The following is a 24,336-nucleotide window of genomic DNA, read 5'->3' on the forward strand; positions in this document are numbered from 1 at the left end:
CAGATAGTCTGAACATGACTGAATCCGCAGAAGAACTGCTCATTCCCCCTCCCCCGCCCTCACCATGAACTACAGCAGAAGCGAGCTGGCTCCCTGGCCTTCACACTCTGCAAAGAAAGTGAATGAAACTAATCAAGAAACAAACATGAAGCACTGTGAAAGCATCTTGGAAATTAATATTCAAAGCACTCTAAGACTTTATTATAATGATTCCCAGAGTCATGTTTTATCTTCATAGAAAATGCTGAAGAAACTTCATCTAGATTGAAATGAGAAAATAATATTAAGCTGAAAGAAACAGAATAAAATAATGTTTTCATTTTATCTCTCAAATCAGGATTTATCCAACTAGTAACACTTCAGTGTTCATGTGTATTTAGCAATTTACTGAGTAGTGCACCCTCACTTTAGGGATTCTTATGAATCCTATGAAATAAGTGAGTTTGCTGGTTCGTGCTTAGCAGACAGCGGTCAATCATTTTTACTAGTTAAATCTAACTAAGTGATAATGTGAGAAAAAAATCAGACCTGTGAAAATTGTAATAAGAATTAAAACGGCTAATTTTGTTAGAACATAGCATTTGTGTCTTGTTTTGAAGTGTATACAATTAGAGGGTTTTTAATGAAGAGAAAAATGTGGTTGTATATTGATCTCTTTCCTCTGAATGATCCCTCATTTCCTCCTTTGAAATCTAATAGCACTTTGTGCAATCTTGAGGTACTTGTAACAAATTACATTACAGTAATTTATAGATCTTTCTAAACTCTCGCTGAGTACAAGTACTTTTCTCCAGGTTGGGCACATGCTGGATATTCCTCTTTTTCCTGTAACACCTTGCCCAGTGTCTGGCTAAAAACATTTGAATATTGAACAAATTAATCAAAATCATGGTTAATAAAAGCTTTTTCCAAATTTCTGCCTTCGAAACCTTGTCTTCTTAGGATTCTCTAGGAAGATTCTCTAGGAACAGAGATTCTCTGTTCGCCAGCACAATCAGTATAAATTTTGCCGGATTGCAGGATAGATTCTACGGGCAAGTGTCGCGACCTGACATCCGTCTGCAAGATGGAGGCAGCATGCCAATTAGTTTTCCCTGCTTTTCTGAAATATAGTTTTTACTTTCTGAAGTTTAGATATTGTTAGTCAAGTTTTTATTTTAAATCTTCCTTACAGCTTTTCAAATATGTTTGTGGACCACCATTTGAGTTAACAGGAGCTGTGTGAGGAAGTGCGGGGGTGTAGGGCGGGGTTTCAGGGAGGCGTCCTACTGTCCCGGAGAATTATAGAAACAGAGAGAGTTCTCCGTGAAGAAATGCAAGACTTTGCAAAGAGAAGTACAAAGCCTGCTGTAGCTAGTATTCGATCAGATGTCATTTCTTTGAAATGCTAATATTTTAGCAATAAAGAACTTTTTATCATGCAAAGGACATAGTTTACCTTAAAAATCTTTATCAAAATGTAAATATACTCATTAATCTTTTATCAGCTGATACTCAAAGCTACCTTTAAATTCTAAAGAAATAGGCTTTGAAAGTGAAGCACCAGCAAAGTAAATATTTGTTGAAAGGGAGAATTAGAAAGACCAAGTTCACTTACTTTGAGATTTTACTGTAGGTCTGCCCTGGGTAACGGTGAGCGTTTCATTTGCCATTGGCTTCCCTTTCTTAGCCTTTATTCTCAGTACTTGGGAAGAAACCATATCTTATATTGGCACTAAAGCTGCTTTTCCTCTCCTGGGAGCTGTGTTAACAATAGCGCATTCCTTTAGCAATCAGTGTGAGTGGCAAGGCAAGGACGCCTTCCAGGCTGATGCCATCTGGAAATGTTCTCCCGCATTCTTCCAGCTCCAGGTTAATCTGAAGTGAAGACTCTGTTCACACATTGTGTGGCTATTAATATTATATCTGTTGCATGGATATAAAGAGATAATATCAAGGAATGAATATGTATTCTGAAAATACAGGCAAAAAAAGTAAAGTTGACGTTTTATTACAGTAGAATCTATTGAATCAAATTTACACTTGTCAAAAGATTGTAAATAGTCTTTGAAAAACCATGGCAAAAGAGCTTTCCAACTATAACAGCAGTCATTGGGTGGCTGACAGGTCAGAAATATCAGCCAGAGTCAAAAGAATTGGGAGAATTACATTTTATCTTTTGCTTTTCATGTGAACAGTGATTCACCCATCAGATACTCAGAAGGAAGCTGTATTTTGTATGGCTCTTAGATTAGTTGATATCATCTGTGAGTTGATAACAATTTCCTTGTTTGTTGAAACTGACTGGACAAGGAGAGATCTCTGTTTAATGCTGCAAAATGCTACCTAAGTCTTTTTTATATTTATGAACGTGTAATTTTGGTTGAGTTCATGAATAAAGAAATAGAAAATTGTAATTATATTTGGGTTTTTTTTTTTAAACTTTTGAAGTGAAGGTCTTAGCATTCATAAAATTTTCAAAGGGTTCCTATAGCAATCATTTTCACAGCAGGAAACAGATGGCATAAACAAATTGAGATAATTTGAGGAAATTTAAATAGGGGACTATTTATAAGGAAATCATGCTGAATAACACAATATCCTTGGGCTTGTACCACTCAGGACAGGAACCTCCAAGGCCTGAAGTGGCAAGTAACTAGAAGAAGAGGCACAGAGGCTTGTGTAGACAGGGCTGTCTGACATTAACTCTGATCTTCAGTTGAGAGATGATGCCATCCCATGGTGATCTCGCCTCCTCCCCCATGGGTGAGAGTCAGAGTATAAATACCCTGATCTCATTCTCATTTTACTTTCTGGTTTCCTATTCAGACCCTAACTGGTGAAACCCAGGAATCCAGTGGACAAAGAAACCTGTGATGTAGGCCATGCAGAGCAATCTCTAAGGGCATTGAGAAAAATAGAGAAGGGTAAGAAAGGGATCTAGAGGTTATATATTATATATACTATAAATATATATATATATATATATATATATATATATATATATAGTATATCAGTAATGCACTGTATATATTTAGCCTAGTTCCACCAATAAAGCATGTTTAAGTCTTGTCCTGTTAACTCTTCTTCCTGCAAAGTTGAAATATGTCTACTTGTAATTTTCACACATTTGTTCAAATCCGTATTCTTAATTCTTCAGGGCATGATTTGATATCCCTTAAGTATTTGAATACTTTTATCATTTTCCTTCTAATTCATTTCTAACCCACTTTTAACTCTTCCAGTCTTCTCAAGAAGATTTACCTGGTGGTTTAGATTCTAAAGTTAATAAGATTGGTGGAAATGAGCATAGTTAAAATAAAATTACATTTGAAATCCTTTAAATCATCCAAATAACATGTACACATTGTTAGTGCATGCAATATCACATTGGAGAACCATGGCAGAAGCAACAAAGAAAAAGCTTCATGTAGCTGTCTGGGAAAACAAACCATTTTATCTTATATATAACTAACAAATCCATAGTGGTGAGTGAGGAACAAGTGAAAAATTCTGAAGTGTTCCTAATTGCCTGTAGGTTCATACTCTTCTGTTTTAATATCAAGCTTCTTTAAGCTTAATACATTTATGTTTGTTTCTTCTTGCAACGATTAAATGAATGAGTGAAGTCATGTCTTTGGGAAGGTGAATTAACACATAAGTTAAATATTTATATGTTATATTTCTACCATATATGGTTTCTACTCTCCTCTCAAGTCTTCTTCCTGGAACTCTATTTCATCTTTTACAAGATATTTGTACTTGGACATGATACCTCAGTTGTGAACTCTCTGTATAATATAGTGGGAGTAATATTTCCTTAAACTTAAAACGATAATGCACTTAATACTACTGACAATTACATTATCATCATATTGGTTAAATTATATTGAACTAAAATCTCTAATAAATGTTTTTAAACAGGAGTTTCTATTTAATTAGGAATTGATAAACTGATTGCTTGTGCAACTTATAACCAAAATGCACACCAGTAGATCAGTCCTTAATAAATTTTATTTTTTTGAAGTCATCTAACCTATTGAAATCAAATGGAAAGAAATGAGAAACATAAATAAGTCTTCAAGAACTGGATGAATGAACATCTCAATGGAATATTGTAGAAGGGACTCCTTCATTATATATATGTTTGGAATTAATGACCACAAAGGTCTTTTAATTCAACACCTTCAACAAATATTCATTGAGTAACTATTATGTGTGACAAGTACCAAAAGACAAGGTCATAATTAATAAGTAATGCATGATCCCTAGCCTCAAAGATTGCACAGTTTAGTAGATCAATGACATTTATGCCAGAGTTAGAGGTTGTATTTTGAAAAGATAAAGATGGTGAGGAAGAATAGGTGTAGTTAGTCTTTCCTGGGGATGGAGTTAAGGTGTGTGTATGGTAGAAATTCTTCATAAAAGATATAACACTTAGGAATCTTGAAGAATGCAAGAAAGGAGTGGGGGTCTTGGAGAAGATACTCCAGGTATAAGGAGTAGCATTAATGGAAGTTCAGAAATATGAAACTAATATCCCCAACACGCACACAGAGGTCATAGAAATGTAGACAAGACAGGGATACAACTAGAGAGACAAGTAAGAACAACATCATCATTAAAGACTTACATCTTATATTTCATCCTATAAACTTTGGGAGCCAATAAAACACTTTAAACAAGGCTGCACATGAACAGATTTTTATTTTGGAAAGCATCTCTGTCAATCACATGGAGGTTACAGTAGAAACCAAAGCTTGGACAGTAGTTAGGTAAGTATTGCATCTGTCCTAATGTATTTCAATGAGGTTTTGAATTAAAGCGGTAGTGGTGAGGACAGAAAGATGGGGCAAGTATGAGAAGCATTAATGAGTCAGTAGAATTTAAAGTTTTGATAGGGAAAACGTCAGCATACTTCATATCCAGCTTGTTGAACTAGGTGGATTGAGTTGGATTTACCATAATAAGGATTAAAGAATGAGCAGATTTACACATGAAAGTATCTATGAAATATGTAATTTTCAAAATCAACTAGGCAGTTGGATATATGATTCTGGAAACTATGAAAAATGTATAGACTGAATAAATAGATTAGAGGGTCAAATCCCCCCCAGAATGATTTATGGTTTACTTATTTATGATTTACGGTTTCAGGTATATTTTATACTATGGGGAAAGAAGAGGCCCAAGGTCAAAACCTCTGGGGATATCAAAATTTTTTTAAGTGGAAAGGAGTTACCAAAAAACAGTGTGGAGGAAAAGAGAGTTATCAGTATTATCAGACGTCATAGGATGATAAAGTAAGATGAGGTCATTGAACAACTCACTGAACTTGGTGATTAGGTGTCCTTGGTAAACTTTGCCGGAGAGATGTCATTGGAGAATTGTGGTAGAAGTTCCACAGCACACTGAAAAGTGATTGTGGGCTGGGAAGAGGGGATGTAGTCAGAAGTGTAGGCTGTTGTATAGTCATAATTGTGGACTGTTTTTTTTCAGGAGCTTTGCTTTGAACAGAGGAAAGGATCACAGAGTGGAGGAGTCTGGGCACTGTGCACCAAGAAGAGAGGTGAGGCTCCAGGAAGGGGCAAAAAGTTGCAAACACAGGAAAGGAACTATTTTCACATGAGACAGTGAAAGATCAGATAATGAGCTCAGGAGGAGGAATGAGCCTTCCAAGAGGAGACGATACTTTTGAGAATGGGAGAAATAAGGGAGAGTAGATTCAGGTTTAGGTAAATTTGCAGGTAGGGATATTAGAAAGTTAACTTCTAATAGTCAAATTGTCCTCTGCTAGTTTTTGGAGGTTGAGTATGGTTGGAAAATTATTTTAGGAACGGGAGGAGTTGACCAATAAGTGAGAAAAGGGTTTCTGGGGACCTCTGAGGAGTTGTTATGGGCTGAATTGTGTTCCCTGAAAACATATTGTTGAAGTCTGAACCACAGGTACCAATGTGATTTGATTTGGACATAGGGTCTTTATAGAGGTGATTCAGTTAAAATGAGGTCATTAAAGTGGGTTCTAGTATATCTACTAAATGCTCTGTTGCTTTTTTAGTTGTAGGATTTTCAAAGTGTAACAATGTCTCATTTTCTGTGGATGACATGGCAGCTGAAAAATAGCTGCAGATGTTTTGCTACTGCTTCCATTGAGAGGTTGAATCCAATTTCCTTTCCTCTGAATTTGGGCTGGTCTCAGTTACTTAACTCTATCGATATAATGCGCCAAAACTAACCCTCTGAAGCTTTTGAGGTAGAGTGATACGTCGCCTTGCAGCTTCTGTCCAGGACTCTTGAGGGACTCACTCTCCGAATCTAGTTACCATGTTTTAAGAAACTTGAGGAAGTCCTGAGGAGGGTCCATGTGCAAAGGAGCCAAGGTCCCTCAGCAGTTCCAGCTGAGTTCGCAGTCTATAGCCAGCCTCTACTTGCTACCAAGTGAGTGAGCCTCTGGCCCCAGCTGGTTGGGGCCGCATAGAGCAGAGGTGAGTTGTTCCTGCCGCTTCCTGCTTGAACTGCAGATACATGAACGAAATAAATCATTGCTCGTTTTCTAAGTCACAAAGCGTTGGATTGTTTTATTTTTTTGGAGCAATGGATAATTGGAACAGAGAGACTATCCCATTATGGCCCACAGCACAGGACTGCTAAATACTTCATTAATATGGCAGGTGCCATAAATGTTTTTAGGGTTTATTTCCTACTCTCTTGTTCACATGTGACTTACCGTCATGTCCAGAATACTGGACAGTTTCTGCTGACATCTCTAAATAATATGATGTCATCAGTATAATGGGCCAGTGTGATTCTATAAAGAATGTCACATGGCCCAACTAGGGAAGTATAGTACCTTATGTGAGAAGAAAGAGATCATTAACTAAAAATATGTAGGACCTTGCAAATATTTTCTGGCAGAAAACAGGAGAACATGTCTTGGAACAGATTTGGGGGTATGGAAACAGGGAGGACAGAATATAAAAGTGGATACAGGAACTTTTGTACTATAAAGCCACTCTTTCACACCTCATGATTTAATATTCTGTCACTGATACCTGGAGCTGGTCCTAATACAGTGCTGGGATCATTTATTGAGGCTTGGGTAGAACAATGGCCTGTAACAATGATGTAGAGATGCTGAAATATAAAATCATACATAGTAAAATAAATTATTTACAAATAAGCTAAAATAAGACAAAAATAAATAAATCATCATTAATGGATAATTCTTGAAACTGATGGAGTTGGGTATATGGACATTTAATTTCCTCCTTCTTCTGAATATTACTTTCTATTTCCTTTATCTGCAATATGAGAATAAGATGATTCTTATTCTGCTGCAATTTTTAAAAGAGGTGATCCCTTTGATTTTGCAGAATATTTCACTCAATATCTGTTTCACTCTACAAAGCAGTGAAGAAAACGTGTTAATATTCTGTAGGCTTTAAATTTGTTCATGAGAAAACGATAGGTATTTCAGTGCAGTCACATTTTTGTCTCATTTCCTATCATATCTGGATTTGGATTTAAAAACACTAAAATTATTCTGTATTCAAATTATTCAGTCCATGATGACTAGATTCTCATTTTCATGCATTACTCCTGCATGTTGAAAATATGCATTAAGTTGAAAGAAACAGAACTGGAAATTAGAAGAGGAAAAGGAAAGGAGGAACCAAAAACATAGAAAACATCCAGAAATAAAGTCTTTATTTAGTTAAGCATTGAAAGTATTCATTCATTCATTCTCTCATTCATTCATACAATTATACTTTTCTTCAATAAATTCTTATTGTGTATCTACCAGACTCTGAGGATTGATACATGAACAAGATCTAAATGTTCCCTGCTTTCATAAAGCTATAGTCTAGCAGAAAGAAATATATTAAAAGGTTACAAAATAAATTATTTAATTAAAACTGTGAATAATCTTATAAGAAGTGCAAGAGCCTTCTAAACAGCCTTCCTACTTCTGCAGTTGCCTTCCAACAGCTCCTATAGTCTTCTCACAACATAGCATAAATGAGTGCTCCTTCAAAGACATGTCATTCCTCTGCTCAGAATCTTCCAATGGGTTTCTATCTCACAGAAAAATCCTTTTTTGATTACTTGTTGCAGAGTATCAAACCACCCCAAAACTTAAAGGCTTAAAATAACAATTGATTATCTCTTATGTTTGGGATTAACTGTGTTCAGAAGGATGGTTCTCGAGGTCTTTCCTGTGGTTGCAGTCAAATGCAACAGGGCTAAATTCATATAAGACTTCATGGAACTGGACACCTAGGGTAACTTCTTCACTCACAGGTATTAGTTATGAATGGCTGGAGCAGCTATTGGCTGGTCAGGATCTCTCTGAATGTGCAGCTTCCCCATTGGTTAGCTTTGGCTTCCCTAGAATATGGAAGTCTCAAGGTCGACTCCTTATCATGGTTAGCTTTCCCAAGAGTGAGCATTCCAAGAGACACAAATAGAAGCAAGACTTTTATGATTACATAATGAATGCCACACTATTGCTTACACAGGGCCAGTCTGGGTTTGATACCGAGCAGGACCCTGTGGGGCTCCTGGGCACAAAAGCCTTTCTGTGTCCCCCATTTCTTGATTACAGGAAAGAGGCTTCATTCAGCCTCCATGACCTTCCCTGAGTTCCAACAGCAGGTTCAAACAGTTGCTAATTAGGGAAGGGAGGTGATATGGAGACAAGGGAGGAATAGTCAAAATATACAACAGTGCAGCCTTGGGGAAGGGTCCTGGTCCTCCCTCAAGGGACATACATAACAATACCTTTGAGCTGTTTTGCAGATACTGAAACCCCTACCAGGTGGGAGAAATTAACAGCATGCTGCCCACAAGCATTGTAGACCCCAGACCAGATAAAAACAAAAGGTTAATGATGCTGACTCCCACTTACCTCACCATCAACCAATCAGAAGAATGTCCACAAACTGATCATGCCCTCTTTGAACCATTTCTATAAAACTTCTCATTACCCCCTCCAAGTTGGGACACACAGTTTTGAGGGCATTAGCCCGCTGTGGCTCCCTTTGCCTGGCAAAGCAATAAAGGTATTCTTTTCTACTTCACCCAAAACTGTCTCTGAGATTTAATTTGGTGTTGGGGTACAGAGGCCGGATTTGGCTTTGGGTTCAGTGTGGAAAGGGGCTTTACAAAAGTGTGATTACTGGGAATCCTGGTTCCCTTTGGAGACTAAGTCTCACAAGTTTAAAGCCCTTAAAATATCCTTTTAAAGGCCTTGAAATATCTGGCCTCACTTCCTTATTACTTCTGTAACAGGGAAGAGCAAAATCAGACTCCATTCTGGATCTATCTCTTTTACTTTAACCTTTGCTTTTCGTTGCTTTTGTTATTATAATAATACATAATGGCCTGCCTCAGGGAACCCTGACCCTCTGTCTGAATGTTAAACTAAAGTGCTTTTGTTCAGCTCACAGGGAGACAACCTGACCCTGCCCACCTGTGAGTGGCTGCAGAAAAGAAGAAATTAACACATCCCCTTCTCGATGCTTGCCAAGCCAAGAGATATTTTGCAAAACTAGTGGCCTTTTTACTTTACTTCCTCACCTCCTCCCCTTCCCTGTTCTATAAAAGAAACTGGCATCCAGACCCCCATGAGATGGTTTTTTGGAGACATTAGTCCGCCATCTCCTCGGTCCAGTTTTCCGAATAAAGTCGCTGTTCCTTGCCTCAACACCTCGTCTCCCGATTTACTGGCCTGTCGTGCGGCGAGCAGAGAGAGCTGGGACTCGGTAACACTTCCATGTATGATTCTTCCTCCCTTGGTCATTGCATTCAGCTTTCCTGGCCTATTCAATGTTCATTGAAAATGCTATGTTGACAACCATCACAAGGAATTTTATACTGTGATTTCCTCTTTCTGGAACACACTTTTCCAGATGTTCACATGACTTTTTCCCTCACTTTTATATTTATGCTGAAAAGTCACCTTCTCAGGGAGCTGTTTTCTGACTACCATATTTTAAATAGCTACCAATATTGGCAAACCATGTTCCTCCTATGGCATGTCTATTTTCATCTTTTGCTTCATTTTTTTCCATGTAACATCTGACATACTATATGTTTTTTAAATAATTTTTTTAAGTTAGAACATACATACAGCAGAGTCACAGAACATAAATTTTCAGCCAAATGGATGTCCTGAAGTGAACAAACTCATAAAACCTGTACCCAAAACAAATAACAATATTACTATAACCTAAGAAATTCTTCATTATCCCCTTGTAGTCACTACCACCTCATCCAATGGTAACCTCTATCTTGATTTATAATAGCATGGATTTTTCTTGTCTACTTTTGAACTCTCTGTATGAAATAAGACAAAGTGTATACTTTATATGTTACAAAATGTAACATGTCAACTTTATCGAATAAAAAAAAAGATAATGGAATTAACAACTTTCCTTATGAGAAGTTTGGCTAAGAAGTTGTAGGGTGAGATAAAGCAACTGTTAGGAGATATTCCAAACATTGAAAACAGGTCTTTAAAAATTTGTTTTATATGAAAAAGACACAAGGAAAGATGAGGTAGGAAGCAAGAGATAAAAATGGGAGGAGAGCGCAGGGACAATCAATAGCATATGTTTTCTGACGAGGCTGAAGGGGATGAAATCCAGAGCACAGATGGAGTGCTTGGCTTTAGATCGGAAGATCTGTACTTTGTAACAGTTAAAGGGCAGGAGCAATTGGGTGCAGCTGCAATGAGGTTTTGGGGTGGAAAGATGAAGAATTCCCATCTGATGTTTCCAATTTTCTTTACAAAGGAGAAGGCCTGGGCCTATGCCAAGGATCAAGTGGTCAGTTGTTCAGCGGTGAGAGAAGGGATTAACCAGGGAGATGCACTGGAGTCTATGACAACTGCATCCAGGGGCCTGGTGAGTGTGCACTAAGCATGATCCCTGCTTGATGCCTTGTTAGGTGATTTATTCTTGTAGTGCCCAGCGTGGTGAGTAGAGACAAGAGAATTATAGACGGTTCATTCAGAATGATTGTTGTTTTTGCTTGCTTATTTTTATAGGCCTATATTTTGTTTTGAGACAGGTTAGGAATGAGAAGAACAAAATTAGGAGACTAGAGTAGTGGGTAAATATATCTATTGGACTCATGTAGTTCCTGAGATTTTCTTAAAGTATCTAGGGCATTAAAAATGTCTAGGAAAGAATTTCAGATTGTGTTTCAAAGAGCATAGAAAAAATTAGTTGATTGCACTCTAAAATAGGTCTTATCTGTTATTGCTTTATAGCATCTTGTTCTTTCCTTTCATAGCACTTAGCGTTAATTACAATGTTTATTTATTCGTGTGTTTATTTGTTCAATGTCTGTGTCTTCTAGTATGATAAACTTGTAACTGTAGGTTTTTGACTGTTTAGTTGGGCTCTGCTGGTGCTCAGTAATATTTATCGTGTTGAATGTATAGAGTCCGTGTAATAATTTTCCTCTGAATATTAGCATGAGTTTCTGTTCATGTACAGGGTCTCTTCTTGTCTCCTAAAGTGGTTTCAAATCTGTGATTAACAAAAAGACAGTAGGTTTTGAAGCCTAAGTGATGTCATATAAGTTACACAAGTTCTCAGAGTCTCAGTTTTCTCATATGTAGAGAGTATGCATCAGAGAAGAAAAGGTGGCTACCCAAAATAAAAAAATTGAAGCCACTTCTACGTTTCAGGAAAGCAGGGGAATTTAACCCAGGGGAAAGTGATTGTGAAAGTGATTTAGTGAAATAGATTGAGAAAAGCAAGAATTGAATTATTCCGTATAATAAAGAATTAAGAAACGGTGAGCAACCTAGTAGACCCCAATAGAGTTTTTTTGCAGGAGGTTCAGAAAGGAAATTCGATAAAAGATTTTGGCTGGAAGAAATGGAAATGTATCACTGAGATGATAGTGTCAGGTGAGGGCTATGGAGTCTCATAGCCAGTCATGAATTTTCTATGACAGTGATGAGTAGTGACTTATGGGAGAGAAGTAGTAACTGATACCTGATATTCAATTTTGAATTACTGCTGTTGTTTTTTGTTATTTCTCTTTCATATTCAGAGACCCTAGATACTGTTACTAACAGCTTGTATGCGTTTTGCTGCCCTAGGGAATTCAAGTGAAAAAGCCAGGATTTTCTGTGGAGTAAAGTGATGTCATGAGAAGATGGTAGCCACAGGATTGGTGGAGAAGCAGCCAGAAGTATTGCACAAAATTCTAATTAAGAGATTATCACACCAACTAAATATTAGCATCCAAATACAAATTGGGGAGGCTACTTGAGATCTCACAGTTAGGAGGGATAGGGTTGGCTTATATTATTTTATTTGACTATTTAAAGAATGATCTCCTCAGAATACTTTAGGTTACAAGAAGTTCATAACCATCTACCACTGCAGAATTCGTTGCCAGGAACAAATAAGATAATACCAGCGCAGCTGTTAGCACATACAACACTGTTGTGAAAATTAGAATAAGAAACATACTCTTGGTGAATGAATTAGAAAAAGTGCCAATTTTGGATGGCTGCATCCTTCTTTAGAAGGTACAGTTCCCACCAGGGTGTGCAGGTTCCCTTGCCTCTGTGGCCAGTGCACAAACTGCACCCATTTAGCATAGCAGCTGTTGGGTAATGTAAGTACCTGATATATAGTAGGCACGCAAAATATGGTAGTGATGCAAATTACCCTGGATTACATTAAACCACGATCCTGCTTGTTTCTGGAAATTAGAGCTGATATGCTGAAGATAAAGGATTTTCAATTTTTTCTACAATAGATCTAAATTCAAGTCCGTGTGTGTGTTTGTGTATGTGTGTGTATCCACACATGCATAGGTCCTCTGCTTACGAAGTTAGTTAGTTGTATTTCTTTGAAGTTGCTGATGTCAAATGCATGTATCATAGGAAATTTGACTCATCTCTACTAATTATTTCAAATACAAATGCATTCTAAATTGGTGATTTTAATAGACTTCCTTGTTTTAGAGAGGGTATTTTATTTTACTTTAAATTATCATTCTGGGATAGGTTCTGCTCTCTCGCTACAATCTCAGCTGCAAAGATAGCTCAGGCTCCTGGAGCTGGGCTGACCTGAGGGCAGAATTTGAGCCTCTAATGTTTCATTATACCCCAACCTCCTGCAGATCTCTGTGTGCTACCCCACTGATCCTAGTGAATGGATCTTCGGATGGCGTTTTGACTCTTATGCTTCTGTGACCTTGGGATACACCAGGCAAGGCACAGATATGCACTTTTTTCTACTGAGCGTCTACCCTAAATTCTTGTGTTCTTACTGCTTTATAGTTAACTATCTTAGACACAATGTGGCTACATAACTCCTATGCAGAATTAATGAAGTTTTAATTGTACTATTACATGATTTGACATATATTTTCCAATTCCCTCTTCTAGAAGTAATTTCCAATTCTCTTAATTCCTTGGTAAACTGTAATTTTTCAAGAGTGAGGAATTGAAACAGCTTTTCCAGGCATTATTTATGTTCAAGCTTTGTGTGCAGGACACAGATTTTGAAAACAAGTTTTTAATAGTTAATGGGAAATATGCTTCTGGCTATGTATAAAAGTACATCTAAATACATCTAAATTCTCATCCTGCAAGGTAGTTGAAATGAAATTTGTTGAACTTGAATAGTAAATATTGGGGACCATGGCATTTTAAAACTTTACAAACAAACATGATGACATTATACAGTTTAAACAAGATAAACAAATTCTTTGTATACAGTAATGGGGTGGATATTGCTAGTTGTTTATCCAGTATTGATTTCCTCTTCCTTTTTCATAACAGAATGCTAACTTAGTTTATGTATGTATTTCTCTCCTACACCATCTATACCTCAGGGAAATTTGATCCTAACCTCAATTCCAAGGATGGGTCAGATTGGACAAGAATAAATCCCATCTCTCTTCTCAATGATCAGCTCAAGAATAAGTTTGTGATCCAATGTTGTCCAGCAAAATGTGAGGTTGGGTTTTCTGATATCTTTTAGGGAAATTTTTCCTTGGTCCTAAGTCTTTGCAAACTGGTTCTCTTTCTCCTGAAAAATATGAGCAAGGGAATATTAAGTACTAGTAGTCATTCTACAATCTGAGTTTTTACTGGGTCAAACAATCTTGAAGTCTGACCTGCCTCTGGACATGCTTTTGTATGAGCTAATGCATTCCTTACTGTTAAGCAAGTCCAGTTCAGTGAGACAAACACTGAAGGTAGTAAACACATTGTCACACAAATATATGAATGGTAAAAAAACCTGAGAAAGATTATGAGAAACAAACAAATTAGGTGTGATAGAGAATTTAGTTTAGGGGTCAGAGAAGACCTCTTGGAAGAGATCTTGTTCAAACTGAGACCCAAAGTATAATTTTACTAGGTAAAGAGTCAGGAAAAGGATATTCCTTGGTAAGGTCCAGGGGTAAATTTGTTGGCACTTTTGAGGAACTCAGAGAAACAGCATGACGATCAAGGGTAAAGAGCAAGCAGGGAAATAGGAAATTGGTATGAAATGAGGCTAAGCATATAGGCAATGGCCAGATACTACAGGACATTTAAAATATAGGAGGAATCATGAATTCAATCAAATATCATAAGATTTTGTAAGTTTAATGGTGTCTTTCATTTTTGTATTGTCCCTGACCTCACATTAATAACCACACTAGAGGGAGTGTCTTGTACGCAGGTACATGAGGAAGGAAGGTAAATGCTCCCCCCCACCCCCCAAGGTTCCCACTGCCCTCCTTTTCTATTGGTGGAAACACAATGATCACATGTTGTTTTCTTTCTTTTATGCCAACTTAATAAGTCCAATTTTTAAATAGGAGAACAAAATTTACTGCCCAATTTTTAGTTAACCTAAACCAGAGGTTACATTCAATTCCTGTGGGTTGCTTGAGTAAATATGACAATGATTTTTGTTATCTATGTTCATTGATAAGCTTGGCTATATCTTTTCGATTAGCAACATACTAGAGGTATATACCTATTGAGGAATCCTCAGAAGAACATGTAACTCAGAATAGTGAGCTTGCCTGATGAACCTTCTTTATCACTGTGCTCTTTCTTGTTGAGCCTTATGTTTAATCTACCATGAGGACACCAGACTGTCCACAAAACACTTATGGGAAAGCAGAGGGAAGCAGAACTTATTAAGATTGGACCTAGAAGAATTTGTATGGGTAAATGGCTCTTACCTGAATGAGGTGCCTAGTGGGAGTCTAAATTAGGGGGCCACTGAAGAATAGGACACTGGTCTATTAACAGTAGCTGAAATTAAAAGCACTTTGGTCTATTGACAGTAGCTGAAATATAAAATGTCTGTGTCTGATGAGTGAGATAGAGTAGCCAGATTTCTCAGGGAGGCAACATTTAAAATTAAGTAGGCAAGAACTTTAGTTTTCTCCCAAAGAGAAGATGATGTCAAGTTTAGAAAGATTGATAAGTAGGTTTGAGAATCAGCCAAGGCTCCAAATCCAGTGGGGGAAATAAAAAGGTAGTGAGAAGTTGAGACAGATACCCATTAAATATAATGGGAACAGAAACAAGTTGTAATTTCTTACCAGTTTCTTCATTAATCAATAAATTAAATAAAATCTTTGATACATGTTCAAAAAATGTAGCAATCACAACACAACTACAGCAACAAAAAAGCTGTTATCATCACCATTACTGTTACTAAAGCTGTTAACATCCCCATTTTTAATGCTATGCACATTGCAATCATTATCTCTCTCACAACAGAGCTACGTGGTGGTGAGTGTTTAGTTATCCAATAATCACTGGAAGGAAAAAAAGTCCAAAGTAAATTCTCCTTTAAGGGTGTCCCTTATTACCTTACTGAGATAAAATACACAAACTTTAACTATGTTATATGTATATTTTTTACTTGCAGGACCAAAAAAAAATCATAATTAAAATTTTGAGAATTTACTTGTATCTCTATGTTTCATAAATAATAACTTCTAGAAGTTGTCTTACAAACCCCAGATCCTGAATTAACCTGGAGGAAAGAGCACGGGTGTGGGATAAAGGCGCTGTGTCCTTGGGTCCCAAGTGTTTGATAGAGGTATCATATAGATTGACTAAATTCATTCATTACCAACTGACCAAGGGTCACTAGGCACAAAGAAATTAGGGGACTTCTCAGTATTATAATAAGGGATAATAACAGTGATTATATATTCATAGAGGGGGTTAGAACACAAATGAGAACATTCTAAGTTTTTTTCAACAGTGATGAATATTTCTAGGACTCGTATATGAGCTGTTAAAAAAAGGAATGTCCCCAATTTAAAATTCCTTTAAAATAATCACCTCATTCCTTCATGAAGAGTATGTGAGGGAAATCAAATTATTCACAAAAATGGGGTCAGGCTACCTGAATGCAATGAACTGAATAAATTGCTGGCACCTGAATCATGACCGGGCTGTCTCTCATTTATGGTTTCTATTTTGCTTGGTCTCTCTTCCTGCTCCAGCAAAGTGTGGCTTTGAAATTATAATTTCAAATGAAGCTAATAATAACATGTTTTGCTGAAGCTGTTTCTAGCAAAGTGTAAAATCCCACATTGATTGACCCTGTTTGAGTCAGTGAAAGCCAAAAACAATCAATATGACATTAAAGATAACTACATTTCTCTTTAAATTTGCATATTGCTGGGGGAAGAGAGTCAAAATAATTTTCACATGTTTCCTGGTTGAGCAAATATATTTCAAGACTTTTTGCTTGAATTATATAGTAACAGTAGCAACAATGCATACCTTAATTCTGTTTTGAATAGCGGGCTTAGTGCCCTTTTGGATGTAATGGAATGCTCTAATTGGTTGGAGAGGTTTCAGAAATATATTCAGTAACTGACTTGTGGACAGTTGCAAATAATTTATTACGAAGCATCCAATTATTTTTTAAATTATCCAAGTACCTTAAACATGGATGAGTGGGCTCATAGTAGATATTGAGAATAAATATTTGTCCAAAGAATTTAAACTATACATAAAGTTAGGATTGTTTATTTATTTACTTACATTTATTCCTTTATTTATTTGGTGATGCCAAAAGGGCCAAAAAGACACAAGTGGATTAGTCAGGGCATGAAGATGCTAGTAAATTTTATAACATAAAAATAAAATCCTGTTTAATTTACCACTGTTCATGAAAATTATATAGTTTAACACTGGAATAGATGATTCATTTTCTGCCAAAAGTAGACTAGTTCTAATAACAGAGCTAATATTATGGAAACTCCTTTACCTCATATTCAGTTTAATCCTTTTAATGACATTCAGTTTAATCCTTTTAATGACTAGAGCAGGCACTCCTTAATATAATAATTCAGTTTTACATTTATATAGCACATGAACCTATACATATACCTCCTCCTTTATTTTAATATTACCATGAACAATTGGCTAAGAAAGACCTTTTGCTATTTTTGGTTTTAAAGAAATAACCATTTCCCTGTCATTACTTATTTCTCATTTATAATCCACAGATACAAGCCCACATACAACCCGTGGTCCTTTTCTTGTGCATTTACCCCCTCTCCATTCAATATGTGACTCAGAAGATACATGTGCAACTGTTTAATTAAGAAAGAGTCTCAGTGAATTGATAATTCTTTCCTTTTGATATAACTAGTTATGGTGTCATCGTCTTTTGTAATACCTCTTTAAATGGTGTTACATTCTTAAGTTTTTATAAAGTGTCTCACACTCTGCTAGGTTTACTTAAATTCTGTTTTAAAATTTGCCTGGGAAGGATTGATGCATTTGTTTACAGAATATTTTTTAGGACAGTCTGGAATGATGTCTGAGGTCTAATAAAATGAAGTGTAAAAAAGAGACAAATGGAAATCCTGTGTGAGAGCTTAAAAAATACAAACTCAGAAAAATATAACTTATGGCATATGGGAAAGAAAAATATTTAGGAATGTTTGATTTATTGTATGCTCCATTTGTATTAACAGTGTGATGGTGTTGCCAATAATGTTCATATGATCTTAGGTTACACTTGTAGAAACAATGTTCAGAGAAAGCCAAAGGGGTATTGGTTATCCCATACCACAGTTCTGGAGCCACACAGCACAGACTTTAAGGGACATACTTTGAAGTCACATTACTTAGGTTATGAGTTTTGGCTCTTATATATACTAGTTATGCAAACTTAGATGGGTTAGCTAATAACATCTCTAAGGCCCAGTTTTCTCATCTTTGAAATTGGGATGATTTAATAGTATTTTCTTCAGAGTGATGTTTAACAATTAAATGAGATAATCTATATATTATTAATATGCTTATTTACTCATTAATTTAAAAATATTAATACTTCACCAAGTAAAAAAGTCTCCCAATTCACTTTGTTTGGACTATGGAATCCCATTCCCTGGTAAACAGATACCCTACATCATCAATTTATTTAGAAATTCAAAGGGAGCCAAAAGAACTTGAAAAAGCAAAATAAAATTGAATGATTAATACCACCTCTCCTCCAGTAAGAGCCATGATGTAAGTAAGAAAATATATATATATATTAAATTCACCAGGCCCTTGTTGGGGTTTTGACTTTTCCTCAATCTGCCTCTTATTTACTTTTCAGAGTCCTCAAGTAGTTGTTTTTTGAATTCTCTCTAGAGATTTAAGTTGTAGTGAGTGGGAGAAGTAAAATGTAGTCATTTTACTGCAGCTTGGCTGGTACAAGCAGTCTGTAATAATTTTTTAAAAGAACCTATTTCTGACGTTATTGATCCTCTACTTTGTAGGTTCGTTTCATATTTTATTAATTTCTGTCTTCATGTTTATTATTTTCTTTCTTTGGATTTAATTAATACATGATGTTTGATGTTAATAGAAGTTCTAGATGCCAAAATTCTATGGGAAAAAAAAAAGGCTTTCAGTCCTATAGCATTCAACTTCTGAGCAAAGGCTATCAATTTATTTTTTTGTCATCATTTTTCTAGCCAAAGACATTTTTTTGGTCTTTATTCCTTGAAATCTCCTTCTCCTTTATTTCTTCGTCATTGTGTTAGGTGGTAATTTTCTGCAAAAACTGATGGATAGTACTTATGATTTAGTGATTTGAGGGATTTTGCATGTCAAATACATTATAACGTATGGGATAAGAACAAGGATTTCTGGAGCAAGTAAAACCTGGATTCAAATTCAGATCTATCACATAATCATCTGTATGACCTTGAAAAAATTGTTTAAAGTTTCCTTAAATTCTTTACCTATAAAATTGAAGTAGTAATAGCTACTGGCCATGGTTATAAGGATTAAAGAAGATTTTGCATAACCGGTGTCTAGCACGTGGCTAGTATGTGGTAAGCATTAAGTTAAAGGTAGCTATACATTAATCTTAGGACAGTGAATATTTTATTGTTGACACTTATTCTGGTGTTCGATAACATTTCATTAAGCAATTTTTATTTTGTAAAACTTTATCCTTTAATGGTTTTAATTTTGTGTGATATTTGATTGGAAAAACTAGAGGGAAACACTACTGCTGTGATATAAGCCAAATATGCCTCTCCGTGATTATTTAATGGACTTGATTCACTAGATGCTTCTCTGCATGGTAAGGATTAATTTAGAAAGCTAATAAACATCACATATAGGACATATTTATTTTGAAGCAAAACAGAAGAAACGTTCTGAAGTGAGCTGATTGCAAATGCACTAATTTGAATTAGTTTGCTTCACTTGAACTCTGTTATACTTTTTGGGATCATTAAATGTGAATAATGAACTGTCCTAATTCTCATATTTGGAGGGGCCTGGAATAGATAAATTTAAGTTTGAGCAGTCTTTCCATTTTTGAGTTTTATTCTGGAAATTTTCTATTTTGTAAATAGAAATAAATAAAAATAATATAAAATTTAACATTAAAAATGGTCTAATAAGGGATTCTCTTATTAACCAAAGGCTTAAAGCCCAACCTACTATAGAAATGAAACAAAATATCATTCATTTTAAAGACATAATAACTTTTATAGCATCTATTATAGAGTACTTAGGTCATATATAAGTAGCTTAAGCAAACTAACACAGTAACAAATGATATTAAATTGAATGTCGTAAGATACAATGCCTTACCATGATGTATATTACTTGAATTTTTCTTCTTTACAATTTCAGCCCAAATTTCATAATGAATGCAACAAATTGTGGGAGTTGTATGAAATTTAAAAGAGCTTCTTTGGTGATTTTTCACAGGCATTGTTTTTCTTTTTTACAAGACATCTCATTATACTTTGAGAATTTATTCTGGTTTCCTGCTTTCTCTCGCTATATATATTTCCAAACAGTAATGGAATTAAGGATTAAGCCATTCTTCTGCTTTTAAGTAAGGACTGTTTTCCTCTCTTGAATTGCCCTCTTATTCACATTAATAGTTTCATTTTTTCAAATGATGGCACAGTGCATACCTGTTCTTAAAAATGGATATGGCAACTGTTCTTTGCACACGCTATTCTTTTCCCTATGGCTACATTTCACTATCAAAATCTCAATTTCTCTTGAATAGTAAGTAGGCTGTCTCAGAAGGGGTGCTTGATTTTGCTTTTAGAGCAGGAGTAAGCAAACTACAGCCTGATGGCCAAATCCAACCCACTTTCTCTTTTTGTACAGCTGTGAACTAAGAATTATTTTTATATTTTTAAATGGTTGAAAGAAATTAAAAAGGCTAATACTTTATGAAACATGAAAATAATATGAAATTTAAAAACATAACTATAAATAAAATTTTGAATTTTAAAAATTAAATGTTTGTGGACATTCTTTCTTTGTATATAAGTTCCACATCATATCCTTGATTTTTTCTCTTGGCCAGCAAAGCCTAAATATTTAATAACTGGTCCTTTGCAGAAAAACTTTGCTGACCCTTGCTTTAGAGAAATGGATTGCAATTTTTATGAAATACCACTTTTTATATCAGTTTTTTTAAATGATTTCAGTGACTGAAGAAAATATGCAGTCAAAAAAACAGGAATGAAGTTAATTTTAAAGCAACTATATGGACTCTTTTACATCTAGAAAGGTATTGTGCTTTCAAGTAATCCTCTGGTGAGAGGATGGATATATTCTTTCTATAAGGTTTTACAACATAGAATTATTTTCTAGAAATGGTTTACCAGACATTAAGAAACTGGACTCATGAACTTACGATCATTGGTTTGTTCTCTAATTCTGAAAACAAAGGTTTTTTCTTTTTTTTCCTTTTTTCTTCATTTCCTAATTTCTTCCTTCTCACTCCTGAAGTTTGAGACACATGGTATCTATTCTATTTCCATTGGAATATCCTCTGTAACCTCCATTTAAACTTCTCGTTTAATGTGTCATCCACAGGTACTGGCAGGATTTATCTAAAATGCATATATGATCATTATTCTGCAATGTCTCTTAATCAGTCCAACTGCTGCATCTGAACAAGAGTCTTTATTGAGAGCTGACCATTTTCTACCTTTCCAGCCTAGTTTTTCACTATTCTCCAATATAAGCCAGTTACAGGGGTAAACCTGCGACTCCTAGACAATGTCATGTTTGCTTTTGCCTCACACTTTGAATAAACCATCTTTCCTGACTGGGTAAGAAGATTTCGCTGTGGAGATCTACTCATTCTTTCCAACTTTGCACAAGGACCAGATCTGAGGTATCTTACTCTTCACCTCTGCTTAGGCTGAAAATAGTAATAATATTGGGGTTTTCCTCAGCATTCTGTACTGAATTTACAGGTTTTGTAGCATTCACAATGTTGTAATGGTTGAATTGCTCATCCATCTTTCTTCCCAGTAATGTGAAAATTTCTGGAAGACACGACTGAGATGGTATCTTTCTCTGTAGCCTCACTTGACAAGCACCACACCTTTCCTGCTGTATGTACCAAACGGCAAAGTCTTTCTTTCCCCCTACAATTTTGTTACGTTGAAAGGTTTCCAATCACTCAGATAGAGTGGGTCTATGGAACATGTAGAAGTGGGTACTTTGTAAGAAAATACATCTGCAATGGTCTGAAAGCTTGTGTCCCCTCAAAATTCATATGATCAATCCTAATACCCAATGTGATGGTACTTTTAGGTGGGGCCTTTGGGAGGTGATTAGGTCATGAGGGTAGTGCTCTCATGAATGGGATTAATGTCCCTATAGAAGAGGCTCGGAGAGAGCCCCTTTGCCTTTTCACCATGTGAAGTCCAAGATGAAGGAATTCCCAGCCTCCAGAACTATGAGAAATAAATTTCTATTGTTTCTAAGCTACACAGTTTATACTATTTTATTATAACAACCCAAACAGACTAAGACATCTGAGGAAAAAAAGTGGAAGTTTTATGCATTGCTTGTCAAAAGCAGAATAAAGTAAGTTTATAAATTCATGTTAGTTGTGCTGTGAGTGTGATGAATTGATAAGGTAGTAATAACTGGCCAAGCATTTAAAGTGTCATCCCTGGAAATCAAGGACTGTCTAAATGTGGCATGTTGTATGACAAATGTGTCAAATTGGTGAATTGAGCTTATCTACAGGGTTTTGTACTCATGCTTTTCCACTAAAATATGTATGTGTGTATGATATATGTATATATATATACGTATATGATATGCATACAAAAGAATTGAGGAGTACATTTATTTCTTTTTACTCTTCTTGAAATTTTCTTTGTGCTTGTTAAATTTTTTTTTTTTTGCAGATGATGTAAACAAAACTCTTAAGAGGACTGTGATAATTTCTCAGGATTGCTTTGGCTATATGGGGTCTTTTGTTGTTCCATATACATTTTAGGATGTTTTTGTTCTATTTCTGTGAAAAATGTCGTTGGGATTTTGACAGGGACGGCACTGAATCTGTAGATTGCTTTAGGTAATATGGACATTTTATCAGTGTTAATTCTTTTAATACACGAGCATGGAATATATTTCCATTTCTTTGTGTCTTCTTCAATTTTTTTTTTTCAGCAGTGTCTTATGGTTTTCAGGTACAGGTCTCTCACATTCTTGGTTACATTTATTGCTAGGTATTTTATTTTTTGTTGTGACTGTAAATGGGATTGCTTTCTTAATTTCTCTTTCTGTTAGCTCAAACTGTCACTTTTAGAATGCTGTAAGTTTAGTGAATGGTTATGTTCCTTATTTCTGCCCTTAAGGCTGACTCTGCCCTGGTGGAATACACACACACACACACACACACACACACACACACACACATACATGCTTTTTTCAGGTTTAGTGGAATGCTTTTAGTGTTTGCTTCTTCCCTTCCTTTTCTTCAGAAAATAAATGTTTTTTAGCTTATGTAGAAGTAAGCTTGTTTTCTAGAGTCTTCCCAAACACATTCCACTCATCCAAAGCAGAACCAGCCTCAAGTATATTTGCCAAATGCCTTAATTTCCTGTAAGTTACTTGTTTGTGCCTTTAGCAATAAGTTAGTGGCAGGAGAGAGATTAGAACAGACACTCCTGAGATGCTTCTGTACCTCCTGCTTCAGTTACAGAAAGGAAAATAATGAAGATTTTCTGTTGAATGCTTGTTGGTAATTAGACTTTGTATTATCTAAATACTAATTGGTTTTTTAATTCAGTCTATTCACTTAAGGTGAAATACTAAATAAGTGTTTTCTCTTCATGATTTTTTTTCTGAAGACAACAGGACAGCTAGTGAATGGAAGGGCGTTCAGAGTTTTCAGTGCATACAAATCAATATATATAAGGAGTTTGTCTATTTTATTAGGGTTTTTTCAGATAACAGATTCATCCTGGTTTGCATAGATTTACCATTATTAAAAGTCTCTTGAGTTTCTAAGAGGCCAAATATGCCATAATGGAAGAACAGAATTAAACCCTTATGTATTTGAGTGAGGCTCCCTACATCTCTCTATAACTTCCCTATCTCCTTCATGCTGCTGTTCTCCCTCTTCACTATATTACCGTGCTTGAAAGCCCAGCAAGCATGTCTATTCCTGCTGTGAGTGTGTGTGTGAGCTCAAGTTCCTTCAGGAGGCAAAGTCATACTGATAATAACTTTCTATTAGTGGCCGTTCAGAAAAGCTAAAGACTGCTGCATGCCTATACTAAGTACTATCTATTGTTGTAGATAGTGCTTAAATGTGTTTTTTTGTGAAAGGAAGCTCAAGTTTCTTTAGAAGGAAAAAACGGTTTCTGGTAAACTTGGTTACGTCTTTTTTCCAAGATGAAATGAATAAGTAGTAGAGTATGAAGTTGTTGTTTATATTTTGAAATAGTTTAACTCATAATAATTTGCAATATAAAGCATACCCCTGTAATCAATTCTCCTTCCACTCAGCTTCCTCAATAATAACATCTTAGGTGAATACAGTACATTTTCAAAGCCAG

This window comes from Balaenoptera musculus, chromosome 12 (genome assembly GCF_009873245.2).
Source record: "Balaenoptera musculus isolate JJ_BM4_2016_0621 chromosome 12, mBalMus1.pri.v3, whole genome shotgun sequence".
Lineage (NCBI taxonomy): Eukaryota > Metazoa > Chordata > Mammalia > Artiodactyla > Balaenopteridae > Balaenoptera > Balaenoptera musculus.